General features: G+C 41.0%; 1 long non-coding RNA gene across 2 annotated transcripts; it reads right to left on the bottom strand.

The window, feature by feature from the left end:
• Positions 1 to 5,480: 5,480 nt before the first annotated feature.
• On the bottom strand, positions 5,481 to 9,555 carry LOC117775455. 2 transcript variants are annotated; one of them, XR_004616266.1, is made up of 3 exons: positions 8,599 to 9,555; positions 5,888 to 6,658; positions 5,481 to 5,835 (listed from the first exon to the last, which is right to left on the bottom strand). It is a non-coding gene; the product is annotated as an uncharacterized LOC117775455 (long non-coding RNA). The 2 variants fall into 2 exon arrangements; XR_004616265.1 differs by having other exon boundaries at positions 5,484 to 6,658.
• Positions 9,556 to 9,561: the final 6 nt, after the last annotated feature.

Genomic DNA, 9,561 nt, shown 5'->3' with positions numbered 1-9,561 from the left:
CCTCCTCCTCCTGCCCCTCCTCTTCCTCCTGAGCATTTTCAAGTTGAAACAAAGACTTTCATCACCCACTCAAGCTCTGCACCCTACATCAGACACACAGAGAGGTAATCCTGCTCCTGCAGCCCAGATGTCTTCCAGCAGGCAGACAGTCAAAGCTTTACGGGCCACTCGACTAAAAAGACCCACAGTCAGGAAACCAACGCACACTCATGATGGACAATTAGATGATTTACATCTCAGATTACATCTCATCTCAGATTGATCTTCAGATAATCTCTGCAGATGTTTGATTTCAGACTTTGTCGTGTGCGAACTGCAAACAGGGAAGATACAATAAATGTTCCCATGTATATTGTAAAGCACATTGTAACCTTAGAATTTAAATACTACTATTATCATTATTATTATTATTTTATAAAGTACATTTGTTGGTCATACAACAGTTTATACCAAGAGAGTGGAATATACTGGATAGTGACGTGAGGATTTTTCTATAAACAGACTGGTTGGGACCTCCAGTGGTGAACAGCAGAAATGCATCAGACCTTATTAAACAGAGAGAGTCACTAGGTGGCGCCACTGCTGCGAGAATGAAACGTTTGGGTGTGAGCTCATTGTCCAAAGGGTAAGGAAGTTCAAATCCCTGGAAAACACACAAGCACACACACAAAAACACGCCCACGCACATCCACGCACACACACACAAACACACACACAGTTTTGCGCATCTATCCTTATGAGGACATGTCATTGACTCTCATTCATTGTTAACAGCCTAATCCCAACCTGATCTCTAACCTTAACCATGACCAATTCATACCTAACCTTAACGTTAACCTAACCACAATTCACATCTTACCACTATCATTACCCAGGACCTCACTAGGACCAGGCTTTGGTCCCCATTAGGTCTACTGGTCCTGACAAGGTCAGTGTTTATTCTGGAAAAGGTCCTACAGATGTAACAAATGAGTACACACACACACACACACACACATACACACACATACACACACTAATTATGAAGTTACACATGATGAACTTGTAACTATAATATGCAGCTCCTCCCTGGGGCCTGTTTCACAATGAGTTCTCTCTTCTGTTTGTCTACTTTTAAAACATTAAAAGACAAACCAGACCTGACCGGCGGCCTGGAGGATGTTTACACACTATCAAAGTCCAGGAGTCAAAGATCGAACACTTTGTCTCGGCCTCTCCAGGACATTTGACTCAGTAGCTGCCGCACTGTGTTGATCCTCCTCACAGCCCCCATACACTGTAGCTACACAGCAGCAGTCTGTGTTTGTCTAAATCTGTTTAATTGTTACATAAGGAGAAGGAGAAGCACATGTAGGAGTTTCATTGTTATTGCTCACAAGGTTTCAGGTGAAACCGCAGCAAGCTTCTATCAAAACATCAGTCTGAAGCTCAGAAAACCTTGTGACATGTCAGAAAACCTGGCGTGATTGTGTGTGTCACACTACTGAGAATGTGATCAGGCTGATTTTCCAGGTGACGTGTCACCTAGGCGTGTCCGTGTCCTCGCTGGTGCCCTTGTCTCTAATTTCCTTCTCCAATTACGTCCTCTGCTCCTGCTACGTGAACAGAAAACCACAGGGTTTCATCTTTAATGCTGTGGTTCGGCCTTTGTATTGATTGTGTCGGCTGAAAACTAAATCGGAAAAAATGTGCTGCTGTTTAAGTGCAACAAAATCCAAAAGAATTTCACCAATATGCTTAAATAGCAAGTTTGGATTTAATCTCCTGTATCAAACCCAGGTTTTCTTGTGCTTTTCCAGAAAATAACTTGTAATTCTTTGCATGTTTACCTCCTGATGCCGGCGTGTCTGACTCTGACAGACTGACAGCCATGTGACTTGCCTGGAGAAACTGTGGGTTGACAGACAGTAAGCCGGTCGGCCCACGTGAAGGAATGGGAACTATGGGAGTGTGGTGTTTGTGACAGCACAGGCGCGTGGCTTTGTTGGTGTCAAACCGGTCTGAGGAGGAGGAGGAGGAAGAAGAAGAAGAGCTGCCTGTTTACATGAACCAGCAACAGTATCTGTTTGTTTTGGGGGAAGAAAAGCGCAGTGAGACACAAATTGCTTTGTCCGTGTGATGAACAGGCTTTTCCATAGTAGTGACAAACACAAAGACTTCTCAGACATTATCACAGATATGCTCTGTGCACAGAAATAACAGTGTAGTTTAGTTTTTCATTAAATCGACAGACTGGATGGATCCATGTATTTGGAAGTGAGACCACAGTGAAGTACGCTTTGTGTGTCCCTGCAGCTTTTACTCTTCTGTACTTCACAGAGGCTCCAGATCCTCTTAATCATCCCGACTGTCCAGACTCACGCATCACATCTCTGTCAGTGACATTTCCAACATCACACAGGCGGCAAAGATTCACACATCAAATGAAGAGTCCTGGGATGTTGGACGGAGGGTCGAACGTAAAATATAACATGAAACGTAGGACATCAAACCCAGGATTTTCAATTTCCTTGTTATTTTGTATAGCACCATATTGAAAGAAAAAAAAAAGGTTCTGAGATTTCAAGAAAAGGTCATATTATTTCGAGAATAAAGTTGTAATTTGATGAGAAAAAAGTAGTTATACTATAAAAATATAGAAACATTTATTTTTGTAGCAAATAAGCAACAAGGAGAACTCGTGTACTTGTAAAATTACGACTTTATTCTTGAAATATTACAACTTTATTGTCTTAATTAAGTGGCCCTGATACTCGTCGTAATTCTCGATACGAATTTTATTTAAATTCTTGGATTTAGTTCAACTTTATTCATATTTTTTTATCATGCCAGGCCTCATAATACGGTGTCTCACGTTTCACTCAAGTGCAACTAACAGACAACAGGAATGTAAAAGCAAATGAGACACAACTTAAACACAATCACATCGGAAGTGAGCGACAACAGATGTTGGTAATGGATGTCGTCATTGTGGCGTTTGCAGTTGTGTTTACTGTATAGAGATTGTGTGAGACGTCTCGTCCAATGTACTGTTACACTTCTGAAGTATCCTCGTTACAAAGCAGAGTGTTCTCAGCAGTTTGGTTCTATAATGGAAATGAGCTTTTTGTCCTTTCCCCAGTTTTAATGAGTCTTTTTCATCTGTATGAAATTTGATGCTTAATGTGACTATAATTTAATCTAAAGACACTTTAATAGGTGAGGGTTTTATTTTGGTGTTGTTTAGTAAACCCTAACAAAAGCACCTCTGCTGACATTTAAATCAAAAATTAAGAACAAATAAAAGAAAGAAAGAAGAGCGGAGATAAAACAGGAGTAAAAACAGAAGAATAGCTCCTTCCACCTCCCAACTCTTTCTACTCTGTCTCACTGAAGGTTACCTTGATATATGATTGATGTCGAGAATCTAAAATCTAATTTTTTTTTTATCCTCATGTGTCACTGAGAGTCTTTTCTACTGTCTCTGCTGATGACGTTTATCAGACGTCTGGAGATTGTATTCACAAAGAAGAAGAACTGATCAGATGAAAAGATTTTTGTCTCTGAGGTTTAAATCCAGTCCAGAAATAGAACATGTGTTTCAATCCCAGATTCAGTTATCTGACAGGATATTTCTATCTGTGTGGTGTTTTACAAAGAGAACGATCAGATAACTCACACTGAGAGTGAACAACAAAACGCCAACAGCAAGAGGCAGCTCTAAGTTTGATAATTGAACTGTACTGTATTATTTATATAGCCTATAGCTGAATGATTATTTTTCAGATATTTACATTACTTTGAAAAGACTATTTTCAATGTATGCAAGGATACAATTAACACACTGGATTGTATAAAAGAAAATTGAACCAAATGAGCTCTTTTCCTGACATGTTACCTTCATCTCACCACATCCATCTTATCCAAACCAGAATCTTATCTTCAGTGAGTGGAACATAAATCATTTCTTTGGTGAGGCTTGATGGAAACATGTCTGATATATACCTCAGAATGGGAAGAGAAACATCAATACATGGAAAAAATATACAAAATCTACTGAGAAATTGTCGATCTGTAACAGTGGTTCCCAACTGTTTTGGCTCGTTACCACCACCAATAAGACTATGGTTTTCTACCGGTTTGGTTATTGTAAGGTGCAGATCTAAATAGGTACGGACTTCACCGAGTGCCATTCTAACTTCCTTTGTTTACTTTTCAGAGGCCTGAAGATGTAAAATCATCTATTAGATGAGTTGACAACCATAAATGCTAATATGTGGTAATACGGACTATAAACAAAGTAGAGCTGAGGGGAGTGCCATTTTCTGACCTGATGATTGAGAGACATTAAAGGTTGAGGGATCCTGGTAATAATGGATCATCCTGACATTTGCATGATGTGTGTTTGCCAGATTTTATGTCAATGAATCAACAATTTCAATGTTTTTGATAAATTTCACTTAAAACCACAAATGGGAGAAATGTCTGGGGCAGGTAGAAGGGATTCAGCCTCTGGGAAACATGAATTTCTGAACAAAATGTTGTGCTAAGTTGAGCTATATCATTCTGGACCAGAGTGGTGGACCAACAGAGTAACATCATCAGCCATGACAGTAGCACAACCACAATCTTTTAACCTCACGTGTAAAAGAAGACGGTGCCGTGTCACAAATCTCTTCAGAGCGTTATTGACAATCTGCACGTTATAGGTGAATGAAATGGAAATATTCCAATCTGCTGTTCAGGAGGTAGAGCGAGCTCTTCCTGTTGACCCTGATTCAACCGAGGCAGAGTTACGTAAATAACCCCCCCCCCCCCCCCACACACACACACACACACACACACACCACGACAGTTTGTTAATCACATATCAAGCTGTACACACTGTAGGTACCTGGCACACCTACGAATCACCCTGTGGCTGTTTGTCTTTGTGCGTGTGTGTGTGCCACGTCTGTCCTATTTGTGGGTGTTCAGTTGTGCTGCAGATAATGTATTAGAGCAGAGTGAGTTACTGCCTGAGAGCTGGGTGTTTCCTCCTCGCCCAGGAACATGAGAAAAGGACATAAAGAAGATGGAAAAATCTCTGGGTCTCATGTACTAACTGTGACATTTGTGGGGGATCAGTTCAAAGGGCTCAGATTCAATTGTTCTTTTATAAAAGCTGCATCGACGGAGGTATCGTTTTCTGCCCATGACCTGTATGCTTGCGTTTTGTCTGTGACTTGGTCCTGTTGGGTCTGAACCAGCGCTCAACCTCCCGCCGGCAACATTTTCCATACCAGTCTGCACCGTGCTGCAGGAACTCGGCCGGCTTCCAGCAACAACGCCTCCTTTTTCCTGAGAGTTGGACAATATTTACCACCTGATGCACAGTTTGCTCAGCCTCCTCTTCTAAGATACCAGAGCTCTGACATGAGAGGTTTGTTTCATCGACCCGTCTTTGTGAAATGTGAGAGCAAAACTGTAAATACACACAAGCAATGATGAGAGGAGGAGGAAGAGGTGGAAGTACAAAGTTTAATTTTAAACTGGTGACTGAAGGAACCCAGTGCCATATAGTTCTTTGTGTTAGTTAAGTGAGAAGATGATTTGTTGTGTGCACAAGTGTGGTGTAACATGCAAACAGATTAAAAACTAATATGGTGACGTTACAGTGACAGGAAAACTGGAGGATACCTGTTTGAAGATAGGGTTAGTAATCCTGGAACAGCTACACAGCCATCAACCTCTCGTCAAAGCCACGCCCCCAAAACACAAACGTGCACTGTCTGACCACAGCTAGAAGACGACTTTTCCGTGACTCCCACGCTAACTTCCAACCAATAATTTGATACGGTCATGTTGATCAAAGTCCTGATGTGGCGGCCACACACACCAGAGTTTTCGCTTTTTTCCCCCCCAACACAACGTTATTTATTGTTCGGTACGGGAGGAAGATTTCATCAAATAAGAAAAAAAAGTGTTTCAGAAACAAATGACCAACACTACCTTTAACAGGTCATAGTGAATAGGTAAATGAACAGGTTATAAATAGTAAATTCTGTGTTGCTGGTACAGCCTCTGCATGCTTCGGGCTACCGTACTTCTTCTATTGTGACCCTCGTATTTAACAGATAGGTGGCGCTTAAACAACAACATCGACCATAACTTCAAAAACACACGTACAAAATTAAATTACAAATAAATACGTTAACCCTCTCTTCTGGTTTTGCAATAAAATAGGCTCACAAAGCACTTTTTGAAACATAAACCGTGGCACTTTTCGTTGACATAAGGAAGGAGGATTGTTCTTGTTTCCTCGACTTAAGCAACAAAGCCCGAGTTGAAAGAAAATTCATGCAGCAGGTGTGAGGAAAGGGTCATTATTATACTTCGGGTTTGGTCGGATAATGTTGCAAGGACGCCGTCAGCATACAAAGAAGAGCAAACGCTGCTCGCTGAGACGCCGCAGCCGACAATTATCATTCCAGTTGTGGGGAAGCCGAGCTGCGATCTCGCTGCAGAGACTCTCTCGCTGTCTGTTTTCCAGCCTTTTCTGTCTCTTCTGGTGCTGACGTGTATTTAATCTCGCTTCTCATTAGGAGAACAGCCTGTCCTGCCATCTGACGCCGGTTAGGAGATGGTGTCCCCGGGATTGAAATTAGCAGAGGTTCAAACTGACCCGCGCTCATCAGATCTGCAAACGAGAGGGAAAGAGAGGGAGGAAAAATGATTCAGTCACAGGTGTCAGCAATGTGTCTCCACTACAGAGTATTGACATATTTGGTTTTAAATGATTTGGGAGGAATATGGCGTCAAAACGTGACAAAAGCAACTCCCGCTGCTGTGTTCACTGTGATGTGGTTGGCAATGAGGTCAGAGGGCTTTAATGAAGGCTGCTAATGTGTGAGCAGCTACGTCCGCCTCCCTTCACGTCTTTGATCGGCGCCACAGACGGGAACACTTTGCTCTTCAAGCAGTTTCTTCGTGCTCTCCATGTCAGCACGTCCAGCATCTCCCAGCCTGACTTCACAGGCTTCTTAGATTCGATTAAATATGTGATTACACAGGATCAATGATCAACGATCAGTCACGTCTATTGTGGGGAAATGTTTGAATTCCTGCGCTGCATGAGCCTATAAGTGTGTGTAAATTACAGAGCCCCACCCTGAGTGTGGGGGCATGAGAAAATAATTGGGAGCTTGAGAGTGTTGCGTAGTTTAACTCTCAGGGGAAAGATCTCTTCCGCTCTCTCCTCTTCCTCCTTCAGCAGTAAGGTCAGACTTGTCATCAGACGAGCGATTAATTAATGCTGCCCTCTGAGAGGAGCGCAACAAGAGCAATGCAAATAAAGATGGAGTGTGAGATTGAACGAGATAATGCCGTATGTCTATAAAGACAAACACACGTTCTTTTCCTGTTTTCCCCAGTTAATAGGATTTTTTTGGGGAGTTTTTTTCCTTACTCTAGTTGAGGGTTAAGGACCGAGGATGTCGCACCTTCTTAAACCCCATGAGAGAGAGCTTTATTTTATTACTGCCACCATGGAGGTTATGTTTTCACCCCCTGTCCTTCATCTTGTTTCTTGGTTTGTTTGTTTGTGTGCTAACCAGATTTCCATAATACTTGTAAAATGGGACATGGGCCAAGAGAGATCCAAATACATTTTTATGTGGATTCGTACAAAAGGGGCGGATCCAGGTGGTTCTTCCCCCCCACTTTCTTAAAAATTGGGAGATAGGGCTTTTTCCCCCAATTTGCCAGGGAATATTGCATAGATCTTAATGAAAAACATTATCATTGTTCTGCAACAGAGATTATGATTTCATGACCTGCATTGTTTTGTTGGTTTATCTGTAAGACTTGAATGAATATAAGGGGACTGTTGGGCCAATTCAATCAAGCTGCACCAAACTTTACACATTCCTAGATGTCAGTTCCCTTTATTGGCTGGATTTCTTTTGCCAAAATCCAGGAATTATTCCCTGGAAAATTGCCCAAAATCTCACGATGTTAAATAAAGTGAAAACGTATTCCTTGATCTGCATGAAAATGTTTTTTTCCCTGAACCGTTCCTCATCCTTGTGGAAATCCCTTGAGTTGTTATTGTGTATTCTTACTTTCAAACAAACAAACGAACAGACGAGGGGTGAAAACACAACCTCCTTGGCAACGGTAATCGGATATTCTAAAGTTCTGCGCTGCAGGTCAGACAGTCCAGTGACCGTAGACTATGAGAAACCAGGACGAACATTTCACTATTGATTGAGGAAATAATCTGCATATTATTTCATAAGCATGAATCTCCTCTGTTTACGAGGAATGAAGCCTCACTGCTTTGTTTATCTGTCAGAGATGAAACTGATCAGTTTATGAGTCAGACCTCAGTAGATGTTTTCACTCAGGCGTCCCTGAACCGAAACTTTCCCACAAGCGATCAACAGGCAGATGAAGGATCAGTTAGAACAGCAGAGGATTAAAATCCAGTGAGAGTGAGATAACACCGCTCTCTGTATCTGTATGTATCTAAACACTGATTCAGTCACCCTGCGTTCTCACTCCATGACCCATGTCTTTGAGTGCTTGTTTGGCAAAGAGCCCGTGGAGATGTGTTGGTGAGATATAGGACATATTTACCTTGGATGCTGGTTCCTGTTCTCCAGTCAGCCATTGTGTGTTATGGCCTCATGCAGGGTGTCACTCAGCAGTGGATCCAGACTCAGCTGAGACATAGTCAATGTTTTCCTCCTAATCCACTCGTGTCCAGCCGGCGCAGCTGTGGCCTCCGCTGCTGCAGCTCCTCACACTGAGAAACGACCAATCAAAAAGCTCTGCTGCTTCCTGACGGGTGTCAAATTCCATAATTCCAAAAAGAGTCCAATAACTTTTCCAAAACGCCTTAAAACTGGTCGTTAAAGTGCATTGAAATCAATAATACTGTCATATTTTCATCAGGTTTTTTACTAACACTTGGTGAAATAATCACAATTTAATATTTCCATGGTAATCTAAATTTATGAATGTTCTGTAAATTGTATTTATATATAATAATGACTTTATAATGTTTATGTAAATGTATGTGTAATGGTCTTATTGAGCTGTACTATAATAAAGACCAGTACAAGGTTTTAACACACAATAATTTAAACCATTTATGATGGATTGAGTGAAACTCAACTGTGACTTGAATTAGGGGTCTAAAAATTTTGATGACTAAAGGTTGACCTGCAAATTATGTAATTATCCAAAAATAGTTTTAATAGCACAAATCAGTGATCGTTTGAAATTTCAAAATTATTCATAATTAATAATAAAACCATGTAATAAATTAATACATATTTTATTTGGTTAATTACTCCAAACTTTGGTTAATAGTTATATTAAATATCGATTAGTTCACCATCAGTGATTTCAGTGTTACTGTATATTATTTTAAAGTCAGTTAAAAAGTGAAAACTAAATTCCCTCTTTCACCATGTCTACTCCTCCATTATTTAAAACGTTTCAATGTCCTGTTTTAAAAATGCATAGGCCATCTGTGCACTTGTTAGTGCAAACAAACTTTGTCTAGCTGCCCTCCAGTTTGAATTGAGCCAAATC

The sequence above is a fragment of the Hippoglossus hippoglossus genome, chromosome 15 (genome assembly GCF_009819705.1).
Source record: "Hippoglossus hippoglossus isolate fHipHip1 chromosome 15, fHipHip1.pri, whole genome shotgun sequence".
In the NCBI taxonomy this organism is placed as follows: domain Eukaryota; kingdom Metazoa; phylum Chordata; class Actinopteri; order Pleuronectiformes; family Pleuronectidae; genus Hippoglossus; species Hippoglossus hippoglossus.
The sequence above is the reverse complement of the archived record's forward strand: the minus strand, read 5'-3'. Positions and strand labels throughout refer to the sequence as shown.